Here is a 10,373-nt window from a genome sequence, read left to right on the forward strand (position 1 = left end):
ATCCCTTGTGTCTCTTTCTGGTTTGGGACTTAAGGTGATATTGGCCTCAGAGAAGGGATGTGGGAAGACTGTTGTTTAGAATAGATTACCACGGACTGGAATTAGTTCTTCTTGAAAGGGTTGGTAGAATTCAGCAGTGAAGCCGTCCGGTCCTAAAATTTTCCTCTTTGGGAGTCGTTATTACTGATTCCCCTTCTGTCCTGGTTATTGGGCTGCTTAGGTTCCCAATGTCCTGGTACTTCGGTTTGTGTTCAGAGCCCTTGCCCCGCTGCCACCAGAGCCCCTCCCCCACTGGGCAAGCTTCTGGTGCTTGTGAAAACAACAACAACAACACCTTCTTCAAGCCTCAGTGCCCTGCCCTGTTCCCTGCTGGAACAAGCTCCAAATGGGTGATAGATGCAGGAAGGAAGGCCCACCCCTGCTCACCTCCCCTGCTGGCCTGGAGGGCAGAGACAGGGTCCCAGCCAGCTGCCAGCTCAGTAGGAAGGCCCAGGGAGGGATGACCGTCCAGGGACCCTGCGGGTGGAGCCCAAGGCAGGGTCAGTTTGATGGTAGGACAGGCAGGTGAGGAGAAAAAAAAAATCAGGGCAGGACTCCACAAATTACCAGTTCATCAAAAGTGTAAGGATTTAGGTTGTGTTGATATTTAACTGTTCAGTGCTGAGTGTAAGTATTTCAATAAAGTTTACTTTTTACTTAAAACATACAAATCGGGCCTTGTGCAGGAGCCTAGTGGCTAAAGTCCTCTCCTTGAACACACTGAAATCCCATATGGGCGCTGGTTCTAATCCCGGCAGCCCCGCTTCCCATCCAGCTCCCTGCTTGTGACCTGGGAAAGCAGTCGAGGACGGCCCAAATTCTTGACACCTTGCATCCATGTTAGACCCGGAAGAGGCTACGGGCTCCTGGCTTTGGACTGGTTTAGCTCCAGCCTCTGAGGCTGCTTGGGGAGTGCATCAGCACATGGAAGATCTTCCTCTCTGCCTCTATTCCTCTCTGTATATTTACCTTTCCAATAAAAATAAATAAACAAATAAAAAACATACAAATCTCAGACATTAATGTAGTGCTTACTCTGTGTTGGACTAGGCGCTAAATGCTCGACAGGTGTCAGCTGAACCCTCCTCGCCATCTGGGAAGTCAGGTGTTGTTGTCATTGTCACCTTCTAGTTCATAGGTGAGAAGACTGAAGTTCAGTGACTTAACTAAGCAGGATAGGCTGAGTCCAAAGCCAGTCTGGCCCCAGGGTATGTGCTTGTTTTAAAGCAAACAAAAAGAACTCATTGCATTTATTTGAAAGGCAAAGTTACACAGAGAGACACAGAGATCTTCCATCTACTGATTCACCTCCCAAATGGCTGTAACTAAGGAGCCGGGCGCCCCGTCTGGGTGTTGCATTTGAGTGACAGGAGCCTTAAGTACTTGAAGCACTAGCAGGGCTCTAGATTGCAAGTGGAACAGCCAGGACTGGAACCAGCGCTCATGTCGAATGAGGGCATAAAGGCAGTGGGTTGGACAAGCACAGTGGCTCAGTGGTTAAGTCTTTGTCTTATAAGCACTGGAATCCCACATGCACATCGGTTCATGTCCCAGCTGCTCCACATCTCATCCAACTTCCTGCTTGTGGCCTGGAAAAGCAGTAGAGGATGATCCAAAACTTTGGGACTGTGAACCCACATACAAAATCTGGAAGAAGCTCCTGGCTCTTGGCTCCTGGCTTTTGGCTTCGGATCGGCTCAGCTCTGGCCATTGTGGCCACTTGGGGTATAAACCAGCAGATGGAAGATATTTCTCTCTGTCTCTCCTTCTCTCTGTGACTCTGTTTTTCCAATAAAAATTTTTAAAACACTTAAAAAAATAATTAAGGATAAAGGTAGGTGGTGGGTTGATGTGCTGAGCCGCAATGCCAGCCCCCAGAACGTGTGTGTGTGTGTAAGTCATTGCCTTTCTTCTTTTTATTTATTTATTTATTTTTTTAAGATTTATTCATTTTATCACAGCCAGATATACACAGAGGAGGAGAGACAGAGAGGAAGATCTTCTATCCGATGATTCACTCCCCAAGTGAGCCGCAACGGGCCGATGCGCGCTGATCCGAAGCCGGGAACCAGGAACCTCTTCCGGGTCTCCCACGCGGGTGCAGGGTCCCAATGCATTGGGCCGTCCTCAACTGCTTTCCCAGGCCACAAGCAGGGAGCTGAAGGGAAGTGGAGCTGCCGGGATTAGAACCGGCACCCATATGGGACTTCCACCTGTTCAAGGCAAGAACTTTAGTCCCTAGGCTACTACGCCAGGCCCAGAGTGTGTGTTTTTAACCTCCTCACCTAACTCCCTGCACCTGCTTTTGTGTTGAGCAGAGCAACTTCCCAGAAACAGTCCTAGAGGGAGCCCTTCCTTCTTAGAAACCAATCTATTCCACTCATGCATGACTGACAATCAGCAACCCTTCTGCTGAGTTTTCTTTGAGGATACAAGAGAGTGAGGTGATTAAGAGAGACCCACATTGCTCTAAGGGCATCAGACAGAAGTGCCAGTCCCAGCACAGCCCACTTCACACCCCAGTGAGAGACAGGATGTGCTGTGATCAAAGCCACAAAAGCTTGAGGGAACCAAGGTTTGTAGCCAGTCTCCCCCATTACCAGCTCTGTCAGATGGGGCCCTATCAATAACTATGCCATGCTATTGTAGTGAGGGCAAAGATAATTAATAAATGCAAATGCTCAGCAGTGTCTTCAGCATGGTAAGTACTCAATAAACACTGTGTTTCTGTTGTTACAATTCAGGGACCAACCTCAAGACAGAGACTATGTCTCAAACCAACCTCCCAGCTTTGCAAAAAGAACTGACCTTGTCAACTGTAGAAACTGCAGAAGTCTCCATAGAAGATGTGGAAGAAGCTGCAGGCTTCTGGCTTCAGCTTGGCACAGTCCTGGCCATTACAGGCCTGTTAGGGTAGTGAAACAGTGAAGTCTTAGTGGCAGTTGTTGGAGCTGACACCCCTTCTTGGCTTCCCAAAGATCCTTCTGGTTTTATGTTGTTACCCGTGGGTCCTTTAGCTGGCTCCTCTTCCTGTTGGCAACCCACTCAGCCTCCATCCTCCTCTCCCTGGCTTCCTTGAGTCTCTCGCCCCTTCCCTCTCTCTCTTTCTGTATTTCAAGTAAACAGATAATTTTTTCTTTTACGTTTTGTGGGAAAAAAAAAAAAAAAACAGGGGCAGGCACTCCTTGGCTTAATGGCTGGGATGCTGCCGTGAACACCTGCCTTCCATGTTAGAGTGCTTGGGTGTAAGTCCTGGCTCCATTTCTGATCCAGCTCCCTGCTACTCTGCACCTTGGGAGGCAGCAGACGTGGTCCAAGTGCTTGGTTCTCACTCCCTGGTCCTCTCACACCAAAGCCCTCGACTCTTTTGACTGTTGGACCACACTTGTACTGTCCACTGCCTCATCATGTCCTAACGTCTCATCGAGCATAGCCCCCACACTCTTGCTACAGCCATTCCTCTGCACGCACCCCCCATCCCCTTGTCCTTCTCAATCCTACTCACTTGTGGTTGATGAGAGGAAAATTCCACCAACCGTGAGCCTTTCCCTAAGTCACAGGCCAGAGGAAATCAACAACCCCGTCAACTGGTTTCACTTCAAATTGAGAATGGAAAATTTCAAGTAGGCATCAGCAGTAACCAACCGTCCTGCTGAGCTTCCATCTTTAATTCTTCCTCCTGCTGTCTGAAATGACGACTTCACAGCCCGCCTCTCCCCGGGCAGCAGCACCAGCCCCTTCCCTTTCCTCAGCTCACCATCTTCTTTGATCCAGAAATCCCCCCATTTTATCCCAGGGTTTCTTATTATGTCTACTCAGAGTCAATTTTCTTGTTTTTTTTCTGTATGCTGCTTTCTGGGCTGAGTGAGTCTTTCCCACGTTAGGTCATCCTCTGGTCCCCACTTGCATCTCAAGCACTGCTTATTGACAACCCGGCCAAGCACCATGACAAAAACTCACGGTCTTAGTGGCAGTTGTTGGAGCTGACACCCCTTCTTGGCTTCCCAAAGATCCTTCTGGTTTTATGTTGTTACCCGTGGGTCCTTTAGCTGGCTCCTCTTCCTGTTGGCAACCCACTCAGCCTCCATCCTCCTCTCCCTGGCTTCCTTGAGTCTCTCGCCCCTTCCCTCTCTCTCTCCCTTCCCTCACTGATCTTCCCCATCCCATCACGGGGCTAATCCCAGGGATCAGCATGCTTCCCTGTCTTTCCCTCATCCCACACATACAACCAACCTCTCAGCAGGTCCCAACAACTCTGATCTCCAACTAGATCCCAGAGCTGACCACTCTGTACCACGTCTGCCTCCCCGCCACGGATCCCAGCCCTCACTGTCCCTCACAAGGACAGTTGGATGATCTCACTCATCCCCTGACTTCCTATCCTTCAACCTGTTCTCTAACTGAACAAACCAAAGCACGTAACACCAGCTCCCACTGCAAACTCTCTGGTGTCTTGCTGGTGGCACCTGTGACATCACTCAACCTAACACCATCACCAACATTAGTTGAAGCCCCGTGTCGCCTCCCCAGCTCTGCCTCTTCCACTCATCAAGCTCCAGTCCTCCTGCCATTTTTTGCTGGGCCTGCATCAGAACACGCTCAGCGCCCTTGGGCTTTGGCTACCTCTGTTGGAAGCTGTCTTCACATGGCTCATTCATCCCTCAGACAGCCTTTCCCCAACCTCCTTAATCAAGGAGGCCCTCAACACCTGCTAGTCCATCACCTTAACATATTCTTATCTTTTTGTGTGTCTTTTTTAAAAATTTTCATTGGAAAATAAGATATGCAGAGAGGAGGAGAGACAGAGAGGAAGATCTTCCATCTGTTGATTCACTCCCCAAGTGACCGTAACAGCCGGAGCTGCGTTGATCTGAAGCCAGGAGGCTGGAGTCAGGGTCTCCCACACGGTGCAGGATCCCAACACTTTGTGCCATCCTTGACTGCTTTCCAAGGCCACACGCTGGGATTAGAACCAGCACCCATATGGAATCCTGGTGAGTGCAAGGCGAGGACTTTAGCTGCTAGGGACCTTTTTCTCTTTTTTTAGATTTGTTCATTTTTATTGGAAAGGCAGATTATACACATACATATGTTACACATATATATTCATATAATATATTATTACATATATGAATATATATTTTATATTATCATATATACATTCATATATATGTGAGTATATTCATTATTATTATTATACATACATAGAGAGAGAGATCTTCCATCTGCTGGTTCATTCCCCCAAATGACCACAACAGCCAGAGCTGAGCCAATGGAAGGCTGGGAGTCAGGAGGTCCTTCCAGGTCTCCCATGTGGGTACAAGGGTGCAAGGCCTTAGGCTATCTTCTGCTGCCTTCCCAGACCATAAACAGGGAGCTGGATGGAAAGTGGAACACCCAGGACACAAACCAGTACCCATACGGGATGCCAGCCCTTGCAGGGGGACGATTAGCCAGTTAAAACATTTAGCCAGCCCCTCATTGTCTGTTTCAATTGAACTCCAGCACACTGAGCAATGCCTAACATAAAGTGAGAATACAACAAACCTTTGTTGTAGGCCCAACACCTAGCGCCTAGTGGCTAAGGTCCTCCCCTTGGATGCGCCAGGATCCTATATGAGCACTGGTTCATGTCCTGACAGTTCCACTTCCCATCCAGCTCCCTGCTTGTGGCCTGGGAAAGCAGTCGAGGACGGCCCAATGCACTGGGACCCTGCACCCACGTGGGAGACCTTGAAGAGGCTCCTGGCTCCTGGCTTTGGATTGGCTCAACTCCAGCCATTGCAGCCGCTTGGGGAGTAAATCAGTGGATAGAATAACTTCCTCTTTGTCTCTCCTCCTCTCTGTATGTCTGACTTTCCAATAAAAATAAATGCATCTTTAAAAATAATAAAAGTAATAAAACCTTTGTCATATGAGAGAAATGAGAGAGAAAGGAACAGAAAGAAATAATGAGTAAGCAAGGAAGAAGTCTGAAGGAATTGGTTTTGGTTTAAGCCAACCTGAATTTCTGTTTTCAACAACCAGGCTGCTCATGAAGCAATTTCAAGCGCAGCAAGGAGCCTGCTCCGGCCAAGGCAAGTCCCGGCCTGCCCAACTTCCTGTGTAGTATCAGGGAAGTGGCTTTATCTCTCTGAGCCACATGCACAGGTTCAGCAAATATTTACTGAGAATCTACTTTGCTCCGGGGGCGTTGTGCTGCGTTGATGGGATGGACTGTCTGAGGCAATGTACCAGAGCCCCCACTCGGTAACCTGCTGTGGTTTGTGGTCCATCCTCCAGCATACTTCCTCGTCAGCTGGGTTTGTGATCTGGATTTTCCTTGCTGACAATTATTTTAGAAGTGTTTGGGGGGACTTAAGAGGCTGGGTTTGGGTACTTAAACAGTCAAGTCACAGATTTGAGATTGTGTTATGAGAAAACAATTAATAATCCCTTGTTAAGCTTGGGGAAAGTATTGGACCAATTCGTGTGTTAATGTCTGATTGGCACTGGGAAAGCTGTGCTCTCTGTTTATGGGATACAAAGTTCAATAAATATCACTTAACTGTGTGCCCCAGGGGGATGGAGACTGTACCTCTCTGCCCTATAAGCTGCTGATATCTGGCCAAGGGCCTAGTGTACCTCATAAATAGTCCATAAATATTTATAATTAGCCACTGAGGGAGTAGCTAATTAATCCATCAATCTTATTGTCACTTTTATAATCTCTTTACCTTTGTACCTTTATATTTTTTTTCATATTTCGTTTGCCAGACTGGTGAGTTATGTTACGGTGTTCCACTAGTATTCTATGTGTTTAACAGGGTCCCAATGGGTTTTTCACTATTTTGGCTTTGTATACTTCTTAAAAAAAAAGAAAGAAAGACGAAGACTTATTTATTTTTACTTTAAAGTCAAAGTTAGAGAGAGAGTCTTCCATCTGCTGGTTTATTCTATTAATGGCTGCCAGCCCCAGGGCTGGACTGGGCTGGCCTGAAACTGGGAGCCAGGAGCTTCTTCTGGGTTTCTGGGTGCAGGGGCCCAAGGATTTGGGCCATCTGCTGCTGCTTTCCCAGGTGTGTTAGTAGGGAGTTGGATCAGAAGTGGAGTAGCAGAGACTTGAACTGGTGCCCATATGGAATACTAGCAACACGCGGAGGATTAGTCTGATACACTATTGCCCTGGTCCCAGCTTTATATATTTCAATACACCATAATTTAGTGCCTAAATGTTTATGGCTGTTATAAAAATTGCTATAAATATACCCTCTATCAGTATATATTGGCAATTTAATGAAGCATTATCTATATGACTTGGCTGAATCTTATTTTACATTTATTATTTTGGATAAGTAATGTACAATAATAAAATTCCGAAGGTACAAAAGAGAAAAATAATTTCTCTTCCTCTCTTTTTCACCATTATCTACTTCTTTTTCCAGAAGACATCTATGTTGAGTTCTGTGATTAACTTAATACGAAAATGTTTGTAAGATTTCAATTAATTTTTTCATAGGAGAGTTCTAGCTGTTTATGTAAATTATGTTTTTGCTGTTTTAAAATCACACGTTTTAAGTGGAAATATATATATATATATATATATTTTAAAGACTTATTCATTTTATTTATTACAGTCAGATATACAGAGAGGAGGAGAGACAGAGAGGAAGATCTTCCGTCCGATGATTCACTCCCCAAGTGAGCGCAATGACCAGTGCTGCACCAATCCGAAGCCAGGAACCAGGAACCTCCTCTGGGTCTCCCACACGGGTGTAGGGTCTCAAGGCTTTGGGCCATCCTTGACTGCTTTCCCAGGCCACAAGCAGGGAGCTGGATGGGAAGTGGAGCTGCCGGGATTAGAACCGGCGCCCATATGGGATCCCGGGGCTTTCAAGGCGAGGACTTTAGCCGCTAGGCCATGCCGCCGGGCCCTATATATATATTTTATCTGAGAGAGAGAGAGACTGCTCTTCTATCTGCTGATTCACTCCCAAGACGGTGGGAACTCCATCGGGGGTCTCTGCTTTCCCAAGTGTATTAGCAAGGAGTTGTATTGGAAGTAGATCCAACCAGAACTCAAACCAGCATTCTTCTATGGGATACTGATGTCAGAGGTGGAGGCTTAACCCACAACGCCACAATGCCAGCTGTTTGTTCTCAGGTTTTTCAGAATGCCTACGTTGTGAGGTTAACATTAGTAATATTATTTCATCCATACAGAGTTGTGTGAAAACAACAGAACTCATATCTGATGACCCGCACACAACTATTTTTCTCTATTTCTTCTTCTTGGAAGTAGTATTGTGTCTCAGGCAAGCTCGAATGTGGGGCTCGCCCCCACCCCCGTCTCTGTGCGGAGATCAAGGCTGGATGGATCCCCTGCTCCGGCTCACAGGGCAGTCCCCCACAGTCCAGGAGATGATGGCCACCCCAGGTCAACCTCAATCCTGCTGAGTCAGCAGCTCCTTCCTACAGACCCGCAATTCTAGGTCGGCTGCCCGGACCTCGGATGCTACTGGTTTCTCCTCGACCCACACCCTGCGGCTTCTGCCCCTTGGGCTTTAAGTGGCTGCATGGCGGCAGCGAGGGGTCGGTCCATTCGGGTCCATTTGCTCCATCGCTCCGTGTGGGGCCACCCTACTTTCTACTGACTTCTACAGGCTGTCTCAAGGACGAATGCCCTGAGAATGAGGATCTAGCTGGCGGGTGAGTCATCTGGTCAATTGCGGACCTCTGCTGGCCAGAGTTCTTGCCCCCAGTGGCTTCAGAGACATGTCCCTCATGTCTTGGCTGTACACACACACACACACACAGAGTTCATCCCTTGGTACCTGCAGGGCATTGTTACCAGGACAGCCTCCTATACCAGCATCTGTGGATAAAGTGGCATAGCTGGGGCAGGTGCAGTAGTGCAGTGAACTAGGTCTCCACCTGCAGAGACCTTGAGTCCTGGTTACTCCAGTTCCAATCCTGATCCCTGCTAATATGCCTGGGAAAGGAGCAGAGAATGGCTCAAGTCCTTGGGCCCCTGCACCCATATGGGAAACCCAGAAGAGACTCCTGGCTCCTCAGCTCTGGCCATTGCAGCCCTTTGGGGAATGGACTAGCAGATGGAAGGCCTCTCTGTCTCTCCTTCTGTCGGTAAATCTCGCATTTCCAATCAGACTTTATTTACCACAATACAATATGGCCAAAGGAACAACAAACTTAAGACAAAGCAGGGGTGTCTCTCTCTCCTCTTTCGCCTTCCTTTCCCGAGGCACTTTCCTCTTCCCTCTTCCTTCCCTGTTCACCTGGTCCTTTCGCAAATTAACTTTTCTGTCTGCAACAGATTCCCAGCTTTTTATTTCTATATTAAGCTGAGGAAAGAATCCACTGGGCATTTCTGGTAACATATTTTCCCTGACGCCCAACGTGGGGCGTGGAAAAAAAAAAAAGAGAGAGAGGGAGAGGCTTAGACCAGAGCCACGGGGAGAAGACTTCACAAGGGGGCTTCAGACTCCAGGTGGCCTTGAACATGCAAATTTGTACGACAACCAGACCAACTTCTGCCACGGCAACTTGGATGACCCGGACCATTGCTTTGTGGATCCCACACCTCCAAGGGCCCCTTTACCCAAACGACGCCCTGTTTCAGCAGGAAGCAGCCAGAAGACATCGTCGCCCTTTACCCCTACAGAAGTAGGATGTGGGATTTCAAGACGGGGGTCTGAGACCATCCAGGCCTGCTGAGGTCTTGGCCACACCTTGAGGAGGGCGGCACCAGCATCGCCCACCCATTTTCTAACTAGTTAAGAGACCACCAATGGGGAACATCTTACCGGTAGGTTCCCCGCCTATCAAGGAGGGGTCAGGGAATGCTTAAAATCCCAAGACCCTTGGTCCCTTCGCAAATAAACTGTCTGCAGCAACAGCAACCAAAAAGACAAAGCAGAGAAAACACAGTTCTGATGTATAATTAAGTAACTAAAGGGCAGGTCATTAAATGGACAACAAAACAATTAAGCTTGATGGAAGAATTATTTTCTAGAGCCCATACTTTTGGAACTCCCACTCTTGGTTGCCCAAGGGACACACCTGCCATGTTTCGAGTCAGCGAGAGATGCAGTGGAAGTGAAAGTGTGATTGCGGATGGCCCACGCCACGGTGTGCTCTTCCGAGGCAGCGGACCCCTGCTTAGCCTGACACTCCATGCACAGATCCATGATGTGTTTCCTGCAGGGGGTACAGTTGTCCACCACAACACCCCAGGCCCAGAGGGCTAGCGCATTCCACCTTTTCGTGTCAAAGTGCTTCTTCCCCAGGCCGCTATCAGCGCTGCTCTGGGTATCCATATCCATCACTGGTACCAT

General features: G+C 48.0%; 1 pseudogene; it reads right to left on the bottom strand.

The window, feature by feature from the left end:
- Positions 1 to 9,967: 9,967 nt before the first annotated feature.
- LOC101518821 (E3 ubiquitin-protein ligase RBX1-like) lies at positions 9,968 to 10,373 on the bottom strand (annotated as a pseudogene).

This window comes from Ochotona princeps, chromosome 17 (genome assembly GCF_030435755.1).
Source record: "Ochotona princeps isolate mOchPri1 chromosome 17, mOchPri1.hap1, whole genome shotgun sequence".
In the NCBI taxonomy this organism is placed as follows: domain Eukaryota; kingdom Metazoa; phylum Chordata; class Mammalia; order Lagomorpha; family Ochotonidae; genus Ochotona; species Ochotona princeps.